Source organism: Dama dama, chromosome 31 (genome assembly GCF_033118175.1).
Source record: "Dama dama isolate Ldn47 chromosome 31, ASM3311817v1, whole genome shotgun sequence".
Taxonomy (NCBI): Eukaryota; Metazoa; Chordata; class Mammalia; order Artiodactyla; family Cervidae; genus Dama; species Dama dama.
This window is the reverse complement of record NC_083711.1, coordinates 24,490,974-24,504,134: the sequence shown is the minus strand read 5'-3', so window position 1 is coordinate 24,504,134 and position 13,161 is coordinate 24,490,974.

The window sequence follows — 13,161 nt, the reverse complement described above, 5'->3', positions numbered from 1 at the left end:
TCCTGGATTCATTTTATGATTGTAGATGACATTCTTTGGATGAATAAATGGCTACTCTTGACCTCCTGTTGTCCATCTCTGAGATAGTTTCCCTGAAAACAAACCCTGGAAACATTCAAGTATTTCTTTAGTAGAGTTTGTGCTATTATTGTCATAGATGTAAGTGCTATACAATTGTTCTGTTCCCTTCTCTTGAAATCTTAAAACCTGACTTTAAGCTCTTCTGATCTATTACTTTTCTTTCCTCTTGGAAACATTTACCTTTAATCTCCAGGAGAGTGTTAGGCAGATTCAATTAAAACTCTGCATGACGACTCTTATACAGTCATCAGGGGAGTACTAAGGCAGAAACCACCAGAGCCCCTTATCTTAGAGTTTTCAAATAAACCTGAAAATCATATACTGAATGGATTTGCTATTGCACATAAGATTTAGAGTAGCTGAAGTTTTGATTTGCTCTTGGAAATGATGTACTTTAGAGGGAAAAATCACTTGAGTTTTGGGAATAGAATTTTTACAAAATTCAAAGTGCTGTGAAGCAAGTCAGGGTATTTGGATTCTAGACTTGGATGGTTTGGTGTTTCCAGCACTTCATTTGTCAAATGATTTATGGGGCATTTGTCAGGCATGACATTTGTCACGTGACTTTTGAGGATTAAACAAGGATATCTCAGCAAAGCGTCAGAAATATGTTAAAGGCAATACAACTATCTGTTCAACTGAATGCAAATGCCTTTGATCCAGGAAGAAGTTCGTATAACTGCCAGGAAATCTCGTATGTACTGTTGGAGCTTTCAGGCTTGGGGTGTCTGAGCTGAAAAAGAAGCACTTCTGTCCCCAACCTTTATTTAAATCAGATACCTGAGAATTGTCCTTGATTTTTTTTTGTCATTTGCCAGTCCTGTATTTCATCTAATTAACCACTGGGCCCTGTAAATATCTTTGGAACTACTTGACATAATCCACCTTGATTGCCACCACCCTGTTTAAGTCATCATTATGTCTCACCGCTGGTCTCATCTCACTCTATTCCTTTCTCTGCACTTTCAGAATGATTTCAATAAAATAAACATTGGATTAGATAGATTTTCTACCTAAAATCTTTTCAGTGTTCCCTCCACCTTATCAAAATAAAGTTCAAACTTCTTACTCTTCTTCTTTTATACTCTCTCCCCTGGAGAAGGAAATGGCAGCCCCCTCCAGTATTCTTGCCTAGAAAATTCCATGGAGAGAGGAGGCTGGCAGGCTACAGTCCATGGGGTTGCAAAGAGTCGGACATGCCTGAGCACACACTCCGGATGCCAGATTTTATTCTTACTTCTTTCTTAACTTTATCTCTCTTTTCTCCTCCACATTTTGTTCATTCAGTCCTTAGGAAACTGCCTGGGATAAGCTATTATTAATGTGGTGAAGGAAACTCATCTGGAAAGAGATCATGAGTTATAGAAATGGAAGGTGGTTTTATTTTTCACCTTTTTAATATAAGCCTTGACCAGAAAGTCAATTTGGATGTCTCATGTGCTATAGATCAGAATGTCTTTATCTTCTTTTCAATAACCTTAGAGCCCTAAAGGATCCTAATTGCTATAAAGAGACTCTGATGCTAGAAAAGAGACAAAAATACATTTTAGAAATGATTAAAAAAAATTGAACACAAACACCAAGCTTCTTAAGTCTAATCAGATAAAACTTCGAGGTGTCAGAAATATAAATAGTTTATGAGCAAATGTTTTGGGCCTGGGAATTTTGATCTGACCTTGCTTTTTAGTAGATAAATTTGTTTAAGTATGCTTCAAGAATACTTTTAAGTTAAAAGTCAAGAGACTTTTAAGTTATCCAATTTAAATATTTTTCTTGAGGCAGAAAAATGCCTTCATCAATTAGTACAGATAGTTATAGATGTTTCCAAGAAATTTCACAACTTTTTTGACAGTATAATCCAGACTTCCAACGTCAAGGCCAAGAGTTTCTTTCTTATGTCCAGCCAAGTTCTCTTGCCCTCACTCTGATTTTAGCACATTTCCTCTTATTTCCTCGATCAAGATGTAGAATAATTTTGCTGATTTTTTACTTACTATGACATTTCTCATTTAAATCTCTCCCTAGGCTTTTCTTTTCCAGGTTAAACAAACTTGGTGTCTTTAATCTTTTCTCCAAATAACTGTTTTTCATTTTTTTTTCCTTCAGTGTATTTTACTTGTTTTGCTGTCCTCTATCTCAGATTTCTTCATATTCATTTTAAACTGCAGAGACAAACACTGGACATAGTATTCTATTAGGTTGTGGCCCTTGCCAAGAAGTGGAAAGTTGCTTCCTGACTCCTGGCAAGTTGCACCCCTGTTAATACATCCTGGTGTCCTTCTACTTTTTAAAATTTTAGTCTTCCAATAATATTATCTTCAAAAGCATTTGTTCAGTGTCTATGTGCAGAGCCAGTTTGCAAAAGTATCGAAATTCAGATGCTCATCTGTTTCCGTCAGACTGTTGGTAGGAATAAACACCCAGTGTCAAGAGCCAAAGGGATACAGATAGGGACGATTGTCAAGCCAAAATTCAGATTTTCTCAGTGGAAGTTAGTGAGAAAATAAGTGTCTAGGGCGCTATTTCTGTCTACACTGCTGGAAATAAATACAAAGGACCAGCAGTACAATAAAGGCAGGTTTACTTAGCACTGAGCCTTTGATTATAAGCTGAGAAATTCAGTCCACTCTCTGAATATAGGGGAACTACATATGGATCTTTCAGTGCCAACACTGAAGGTCCTTTTGTGGCCCAGAGTGATTCAGTGTGTTCCTTCTGTTTTGGTGCAAGATTGGGGCATTTAGCCTGAATTCCTCGTCATTTTTGGCTGACACTACTCTGTTCCATGGATGGTTTTTCTCCCCTTGAGTCATTTCAACTTCCTCTTTCTTTCTTACCCACAAAGACAAAAACACTTGCTCCTTCTATGTTAAGGATGCAATCACCCTCACTAAGAGGATAATAAAGAATCAGGAAGATTTTTTAAAAAGCAAGGGGAAGATACATAATTTACAAGAAGTGGCCTTTGAGATGACAGTTATTGCTATAAAATATTTCTGCTGTCAGCTTTTAGCCCAGGGCATTGGTATCCCAAACCTCCTGTACCTTTCTGATGGTACCTTCAGAAGTAATCAGGGCCAATTTATGGAAAAAAAATAAAACAATGATGAACCTTTGGTTCAAGTGGAAAAATGCATGTATCTTTGAGATTTCTCAATCAGCTTTACTTGGTTCACTAAGTTTTTGGACTTATCCTTTCCTCAGCCTTCCTCAATGTCTACATATATGTTTGACAATGTGAGAACATAGTTTAAGGAAATCCCTTTTCGTTGTTTTAACGAGCCATTTGAAATTCAGAAAAGATCCTCAGGAGATTCTATACTCTTGAGTTTTGATGAAAGTCATGAATTTTGATCATGACTATTAATTTGAGAGAATTCTCTTTTACCATATAAAGATGAGTTAAATAAAAAAGAAAAAAGTGAAAAGTCATATACTACAGTATTTATTACAATCAAGAAAAAAGTCTGTTATTGTAAAGAATATGTTTAACTCACTCATAGGAAATTACCATATTTTCCTCTTTTGCTTTCCAAAAGTTACCAGTCCATGGTCTGAGTCAGTTGGCATTTATATTTATCATTTAGAGAAAGTAAGTAGGCCTTATCAGGAAAGAGAGAAAATTATTCTCCTACATTTCGGACAGCCTCAGATGTTATTTTAACATGGTAGTTTCAATTTAAAAAAGGTGATCCAGTTTTATAACCAGTATGTTTGGTATCATCATAGTTAGAATTTTCAGGAAATTAAAATGGAATTACTGCCCTTTAAAAGATAATAGTGGCTGTGTTCTACAGTATTATCAAAAACTTCAGTGATATGAGCACTGACATCATGATTGGTGAACAGTGAGGGGACAATAAGGGAACAGATAATTATGGGGTGAAGAGTTGGCAGAGAAGCCCGTCCTGTGTTGGATGATGTAGCAGGGTTGAATGTGTATATCGGGCATCTCTACTGTTCATGATGCTCTTCTCAGGTCCCTGCAGGTAATTCTTCATTTTAATCTACTCTTCGGTGGTTCAGACACACAAATCACTTGGTGCTAATGCTGGCCTTGATCTTCAACCAGAGGGGACCTAGAATCTGAGAACGGATAGATCAGATTCCTGGGAACTGGAGGAGATATTGGGAAACAGATAATCTGAAGAGTCCTTTTACATAAACAGCCAGTTGAGAACAAAAAAGAAGAAAGGTAGATGCTTTCTCCAGGGTCTCACCGTAAAGTAGCCCAGAGAAAGCCCTGGGATTCTGGTCTAATCAGTCAAGGGCTTGTTTGACTCTACCAACTGACTCCAAAGTTTCACTTCTGTTTACTTTGTGATAAATGTGACTATAGAGGAAATAGAGTTTCAACTATATTTACAACTATATTTCAACTGTATTTACAAATACCCTATTTTTCAGTACAAGCCTCACCTCTGAAAGTTCTTTAAACAACATTGTGCCATTCTAATCACTCCCTTGAGCTTGGCCCTACTGGAATTTATATTAATTTCTTTTTCTCATCACCACACTATTTTTTTAAAATTTAGTTTTGGCTATGTGCTGGCTTTCTCTAGTTGTGGCAGGGTGGGAGGACTCTCTTGTTGCAGAGCATGGGCTCTCGACCTGACTGCTTCAGTAGTTGTGGCTCATAGGTTTGTTGCCTCATTCTGTGTGGAATCTTCCTGGACCAGGGATCAAACCTGTATCCCTTACATTGGCAGGTAGTTTCTTATCTAGTGTACCACCAAGAGAGTCCAGCATTGTCACACTATTGCTTAGATGTTAGTAATTATTGCCAGTTGTTTTAGCTATATCCAATTTATTTCCCTGAATGGAATGTAGGGTCACAAAGGCTGATCTTCTACCTGTTTTAGATCGTTCATTGTCTAAACCATGTTGTGTTCTGAAAGAATGCAAAACATCTTCTGTATGTATAAATTGCATATAGGATACACAAGTAAATTGAAAAAAAAATATGTTACCACTTACTACTTTGGGTTAAAAAGCTAACAATTCAAGTTGAAATTATCTGTGTGATCAACTTTGTTTATTAGTTATCTGAGGTGTGATAATCACTATATACATACTGATATAACCTTTTTTTTTTATTAGTTGGAGGCTAATTACTTTACAATATTGTAGTGGTTTTTGCCATACATTGACATGAATCAGCCATGGATTTACATGTGTTCCCCGTCCCGATCACCCCTCCTGCCTCCCTCTCCATCCCATCCCTCTGGGTCTTCCCAGTGCACCAGCCCTGAGCACTTGTCTTATGCATCCAACCTCACACCTATGGATAGATCAACTAAACAGAAAATTAACAAGGAAACATGAACTTTAAATGATATAACCTTATAGGTTGGTAAAATATCAATATGTTTCTACATCGTTGGTTAAAAAAAGCTACTACATCCTCTCTACTTCATTCTCTCCAACCCAGAGCCCTAGTCCTTCCCCTCAGGGAATACCCTAGAGTATGATACAGCAAACAAAGGGTTAATACTGGCCACAGAGTCTTCCCAAGACCCCACACAGCAGCACTGCTGGTATCTAAGTTATTGGATTTAGAATATTATGGGCAAGTAGACAAGACAGTGTCTCTCATAGCTCGCCTGAATTTTTCTGTGTAAAAGCTGAAACTAATCACTATATAAACAGATATTCCAGTTTCTCAGCCAATGTGATCTGTTAAGTTTTCCAGTTAGGGTTATGTTAGATGATTAATGGCTCCTCAAACATTGACATGCCCAGCCTATGATACTGGTTTCAAGGTTCTCTTGACTGCTCTGGCCAAGTCCAGTAACATTCTCTTAATATTCGAATCCCAGAAATATTTTTCAGTCTCCATCTTAACTTTTCTGAGACATTTGATACAATTGACTGCTCCCTGTTTTGAAACTTTGTTTTTGGCATCCCCATGGCCACTGTATTTTGGTCGCCTTTCTCACCAACTGTTGCTTTTCACTCTCCTTCACTAGATGCTCTTATTCTGTTATCCCCTAAAACTTGGTGTAGTTCAGAATCTGTCCTCTGTCTTTTCTTTTCCTTATAGGGTGATACACTAGTTCCTCTTTGCATGACTTTAACCCTTTCTGATGCCCCGAATGACTCCTCAGTCTGTATCTCTCCTCCAGGCTTCTCTTCTGCTGTATTCTTCCTGCTTCCTGCACTGTTTCCCAAACCTGATGCTTTTCTCTCCACACCTCCCGCATCTAGTTAGTCTGCAAAAAATAGTATTTGTGTATGTCTCTTGTTTGTAACAGTCCTGTTTGCTGGGTTTCCCACTGGGATTAGTTCAGAACTTCATATTTCATGTTTTACTTATGTATTATATCAATAACCTTCAAACTAAGCTGCAATATATTTGTTTATATGGCTCTCTCCATTACAAGATCATAAGCTTCTGGGGTGCAAGGTCTGTGTTTCTGTCATCCCTGGAATCTCAGTACCTAGGAATGTCTGCTACACAGTAGGTACTCCATAAATGCTCATTGAGTGAACAGGACCCTGTATCTGAATGTTCACCTTTTGGGGAAATTCTTTTGCCTAAGACTTCAGTGTTATTATGGCCTGTACTTTTGCTGCTTCTTTATGTCTGTGAATTGAGCTCATTAACTTTGAAATGCCGATTGCCTGTATTGGTATCAGTCGTGTCCTGTGCGACCCATCCCTGGGATTCTCCAGGCAAGAACACTGGAGTGGGTTGCCATTTCCTTCTCCAATGCATAAAAGTGAAAAGTGAAAGTGAAGTCGCTCAGCCATGTCCCATTCTTTGGGACCCCATGGACTGCAGCCTACCAGGCTCCTCCATCCATGGGATTTTTCCAGGCAAGAGTACTGGAGTGGGGTGCCATTGCTTTCTCCGATCAGTTCAGCTAGAGCTACCTAAAAGCAAGTTTGGCCGCAGTAAGCATCTTGTTGTAAATGACCAGCTTTGAAAGGTTCCTCTGCGAATCTAATCAATCTCTGAATTGGGACATCTTGCACTGTTGCTTTCCAGGAAGCTGCCAGATGGCTTGAGGAAAAGCATCCTTATTTAAAATCCTTTCAGAGGTGTCCAGGGAAAATGTTGTGGGCAAGTATTCAAACAAGATCAGTAAATGAAGTAGTGACTAGGGAGAGAGTATCATTTAACTTACCTATCCCCAGCTGATCCTTATACTTGCTTCTGAGCAAAGAGAAGTCTGATTTACCAACTCATCACAGTCCTTAAACTGTGATTTTTAATTCCTGAGAGCCATCTCCAGTGAAGAGACTACAAATGCACCTCTTAACAAAACCTTTAAAATATGTCTTAGGGACAGGATTATGTTCCTACTATGTTTTTTTGTTAAAGGAAGACAAATGGATGGTAACAGTGCTTCTCAAATATAAACAAGCTTTGGGTAATAAATTCTCACTGTCTGAGAGCTTATGAAAAGAATAGACAACAGTGAATGGACTTATTTGAAGAAGAGAAAAGGGCCTAGTGTTTGCTTCCCCTAAGGTTTTCATTGTTTCTTCAGTCTTTAATGTGACCACATCAAAAGAGCTGGAGATGTTAAAGAGAATTGGAATTAAGACAAATTCAATTCCATGAATAGAAGTTTCTAGGAAGTTTCCAGATCCTGGGTAGATCAAATCACACCAGTAAATTCAGGGTGTTCCCAACGTGGGGCTGGATTACTTCAGAGATCAATGGGTAAGTAAGTGTATATGGTTCTATTTTTAAGGGCGTGGGAAAGCAGAAGTAGCTTGCAATTTCTCTATACTTTTCTCAAAAATGAGAATCAAGAATGTTTATTCTTTCTCAAAGTTGTAACCTAAGCTTATCCTAAAATCTTTGGGTTTATTTATTTATTTTGTCCTTTGAGGCACATAAGTAGCTAAATAGCAAAATTTTTCCTTATAAATTGAACTTTTGTACTCCAATATGAAGAATTGAGAATATAATCAATTCTATTTCATTATTCTGGATAAGAAGTCAGAATTTTAATTTATTTCCATTTTTTATCTGAAAGCAGTTTTCTCAGGAACTGAAGGTGGATTTGGGCAGTGATCCTGAAACATGGATTCTCTAGAGTTGTGTTATAGAAGTTTGTTGCAGATGGGCAAGCTGACCCAGAATATTTGTCTGTGTTGTTTGGGGTGGGGTGGCTTATTGGCCATCTGTGAGTAATTATGCATAATATTAATACCTGGGCACAGGACCTATGTTATTGCCAGATGTGACCATTAAAAGGAAACTTTCAGAAAAACTGGAGAGTTGCCCAGTTTCTAAAATAGTATTTTCTTTCCTTGAAATACAAAAATGCCTTTGAGAAAATAAATTACATTGTCACAAGCATAGCTTGAAGTTAATCAATCTAGTGAGAATTGTTAAGTAACACTTCCTTCCTGGAAAGGTAGTCAACTCATTCTTAACTCATTCTTTTCAACAGTGTTAACAGAAGTGTTCCCTTCATTCATCCTTTTATTCTGTCGTATATGCCAGGGGTGCCACTGCAGGCATCCATGGCTGTTTACTTCAGACATTATGTCCCAACACTGAGTTGGATAAAAACCAATTCTAAGTTGCTAATCTATTTGTCAGATAGAGTTTACTAGTATTTAGGTAGAAAAATGTCAGACTGGGAAAATTCTGGAAGTTGGTACCATCATAGTCATCACCTTTCTGACCAGGAAAAGACCTCTTTCTCCTCTTTCTTCTCTGCCTTTGGCTTCTGCATCTTGTATGAAAGTGAAAGCTACTCAATTGTGTCCGACTCTTTGCGACCCCATGGACTGTATGTAGCCTGCCAGGCTTTGCTGTCCATAGGATTCTCCAGGCTAGAATACTAGAGTGGGTCACCATGCCCTCCTCTAGGGGATCTTCCCAAGCCAGGGATCGAACCCAGGTCTCCTGCATTGCAGGCAGATTCTTTACTGTCTGAGCCACCAGGGAAGCCCGATGTTTGCATGGCTTTCTCTCTTAAATACAGCTGAATATGCACACCCATGCTGCACCGTCTCTGTTATGTCACTACTTTCATTTCACTCCTTCTTGACCTTTTGCATTAATACTTAGAGAAAAACACCAGAAAAATAAAGAGCAGTTGGTTAAAGTGAAATCACTTTATATTTAATCTTTTAATAGCTTTTATTCTCCCATCCATAGAAACAACTTGCTAAAAAATCACAAACACACACAGTTATGGGAAAATGCATTCAGAGTGCATAATCACACCCTGTTATTCATCTTTGCCTGTGAAAGTATTTAATCAAGAGACTTGTTAAATCAGAGATTGTACAAATTAACATAACATTCATGTTTTGATATTTCTTTAAGAGAGAAAAGCTACCTTTGAAGTTGGAATAAAATTAAAAGGTTGTCTTTTATGTATCAAATCCATTATATTTAGAGAATGATAGGTACATGTGTTTCATATTTTACATGTGAATGACCTGAAAAAAGCCATGGCATTTATCCAAGCAGAATAAAAGGAGATTAAAAGTGCAGAAAGACTAGCTGTAAAAGGAATATGCATACAGACACAAGTATGTGCAAATACATACTTAAAATGTGTACATGAAAATGCCCAAAGAAAATTTATTTTAGTTTAAAAAAATAAAAGTTAATAGTTTGATTTATTAGGGAGTTCAAGGTAAGTGACTTGGTAGCTATATTCTAGAGGGGAATATTTTTCTTTATCAGAGTAAGTGGGTACACTTATTTGCGGGTAATATTTTCTTTTATGTAAGAATTAGTTCTAGTCTGTTTCAGTGTTTGTTTAAAAAGGTTTGTTTTGAATTCTTTGTTTCTACCAGGTTAAGGATTATTTTCCAGACAAAGAATTCCTGGTTTAACCAATTTTGAACATCTATAAACATTGCTGCTTCGTTTGTGATATGTTTAACATAATCAGTGTCTGTCTGGATATCTTAAAGAACTTTTGTGTTGTGTGATCTATTTCTGATTTCCTGGATCTACGCTGAAACATGAAACATGGTGCCACAGATGTGTTAGGTCCACAACTGCTGATTTTCCCCTGGTCTTACTTAGCACTTTCCTTTGTTACATGTAGGCAAATAAAATAAAAGCCAGGAACATCTGGAAACAATCAGTAAACAACAGTTTGAAAATTTCTGCTTCATTTAGACTCATACTTCAGAAAAGAATATTCATAGAATAATTAAATTTACATTTTAATTTCATCAGTAAAATTTATCTACATGACATCTCTAAAACTATAAATTCCCCATTTACACTGTCCTAACTTAGCAATACTTTTGTGTAGACCCCTTTCCTCCTCAAAACATGGACACCCAGTCTCCAGTCATAAAGTTTCTTCCTAAAACATAAGAGGGGGCATCCTGTAATTCTCTACCTTACAAACCTCCAAAGTCTTCCAACAGTTTGCTGACAAACATCAAGCTCACTTGGGCTTCCCTGGTAGCTCGGCTGGTAGAGAATGTGCCTGTAAAGCAGGAGACTCCGGTTCGATTCATGGGTCCGGAAGATCTGCTGGAGAAGGGATAGGCTACCCACTCCAGTATTCTTGGGCTTCCCTGATGGCTAAGCTGGTAAAGAATCTGGCTGCAATGTGGGAGACCTGGGTTCAATCCCTGGGTTGGGAAGATCCCCTGGAGAAGGGAAGGGCTACCCACTCCAGTACTCTGGCCTGGAGAATTCCATGGACTATACAGTACATGGGGTTGCAAACAGCTGGACACAACTGAGAGACTTTCACTTTCACTTTCTTCACACTCACTAGTTTCAAATTCAGCATTCACCATGTGCTGGGGTCCACCTGGTCTCACCTCAATCTCATCTCTTCACACAAGATGTGGTCCAGCCACATCGTTCTATCTTGCTGTATGTGCTTTTACTTTGATTCCTCTCTTCTTCCTCCTTCTCTTCTTCTTCTTCTTCTCCCTCTCCCTTTCTCCCCTCCTCTTCTTCCCCACTCTTTCTTCTTCTATCATCATCATTATGATTATTTTAATATTTATTGACAGATTATTGAGTCTTCAAATTCACCTCTGTCATTCTCTCCTCCATTACAGCAAACTGCTATTTCCTTTGGGCTTCTGTTGTAAATTGTTTATACCCTTATGATGTAATTGTTTTAATTCTTAACTTGTAGATGGTTCCACATCACTTTCTTCTGCTAGATTTCGAGCTTCTTGAGTATGGGGTCCACATCTTATTCACCACTGTATCTCAATGCCTAGCATTGTGTCGAGAAAGGAACATCACATTGAAAAGGAACAAACTGAAAATTAGTAAAGGGGAAAAAAAAAGCATGGCTACATGAAAGACCCAGGGTCACCTTGTTACAAAAAGAAAAATGAATTATTATATGACCAAGACATCTCAAATTTAAAAATACTTAATTATTTTATTAACACACAGTTAAACACTGGGCACACACATAAATGGCTGATTTTGGCAACATAGAACTGGGAAATATTGAAATTCCTAGCTCTTATATACATCATTATTAAAATATGATTTCTTACACATTTTAATACTTTGTGTGTTTTATGGGATTCATATCTGCATATCTGTCATTATCTATCAGGCTCTGATTTGATAAGAAATGATGGAGAGTTAGCACTCCTGGTTTAGACAATATACTTAGGCTCATGACTCATCTGAATTAAACTTTCTTTAGGTCCCCTGAAGAAAGTATTGTTTCATCTTGGCAGTGATTGTAGAAATACAGTTGCAAATTAGGGCCACAGTGGATATCACTAAGAGGAGGAATTTGAAGGAGTACACAAGAGCTGGTTAACAGAGGCAGGAAGAAAGAAAGACTGTTTACCTCTTAACATTTCTTAGAGTTTAAAAAGGCTTTTTGACTGCTGTACTCTGATGGAAGGTTGGTTGAGTCCTCACTTGTTGAGCTTTTATTTCTCAGGTCACCTCAACTACAGGTAAAGTACTGAAGATGTGGATTGTAATCCAGAAGTACAGGGCTGGATGTTAGCATCTGAATTGGTTGCTTTGCTTGTTCATTATTTTATCCACAACTGCGGGATTTTCTCACAGACTTTTCCCATCATCTTTGCGCGTAGAGTCAGGGTAATGCACTTCAGTGAGAGGAGAAAAGGGCCTGAGGTAGGGTGAGTCCTTAGGCAGTCTGTTCATTTTAGTAATTCCTTGGAGTGACTCCTGTCTGGGTTTCTGTTGCTGCTGATATCCATGATTTCCATTTGCTCCAGTGTCTGATGATGCAGAAAAGTCCCAAAGAAGTCTGTTTGCCCTCAGCAGTGAAAAGATGTTTCTTCATGTGGCTGGCAAATAATTATAGCTTTTTTTGATCATGGAAGTTTCATTTCTCCAGTTATTGAGGTACTTGTGCCAAAGAGTTGAAGTAGTGCACTTGTTAACAATATAAGGGAGTATATTTTTAAGGACTACAAACCTAAGTTCCAGAAGTGAATCTTATCCTTTTACTTTTCTGTATTAAAAAGAAAAAAAAGGTCTTTTTCTTCTTGGCACACTCTATAATATCCTCTTTTTTGTGGAGTATCTTAATTCTAGCCTTAGGGTATGTTTACATTTTTGACCTAAATTTCTCTTCAGTTTCTTCCTTGGAGCCTGGGATTTCTTACACAACTAGAGACTCTTGGATTAATTTCAAGCTCTAAAATTTGCTGAACTGAATGAGCCCAGTAGGCTCCACTGTGTTCTTCAAAATGTGTTCTACCCATGAACAATATTATTACTACTTGTGCACATACTTCTCCTTTCAATAGGAGATGTATGGTTGGAATTAAAGAAGTACAAAGATAGTCTTCATTCTTCCTGAAACTGGAGTCTTTCTTAAACATATTTCTAGTGGTCCAGGGTCAATCAGTCAGTTAATCAATATTCAAATACTCAAGGACTCTGCAAGGACCAATGCTTACCTTGTTGCTTGACACAAATTAGATGGTCATTTAACTCCATAGTTCACTCTAGGTCCACTCAGAACCCATGAATGGACCAATGTCTATGTGAAAACGATGTTTATCTTGAACAGTTGCAGGAATTTTCCTAAAAATCTGCCTATGCTCCAATATCAACATCAGGCAGCATTCATGGCTAAATTTCTCCGTCGTGAGGTATGAGCGACCTTGTGA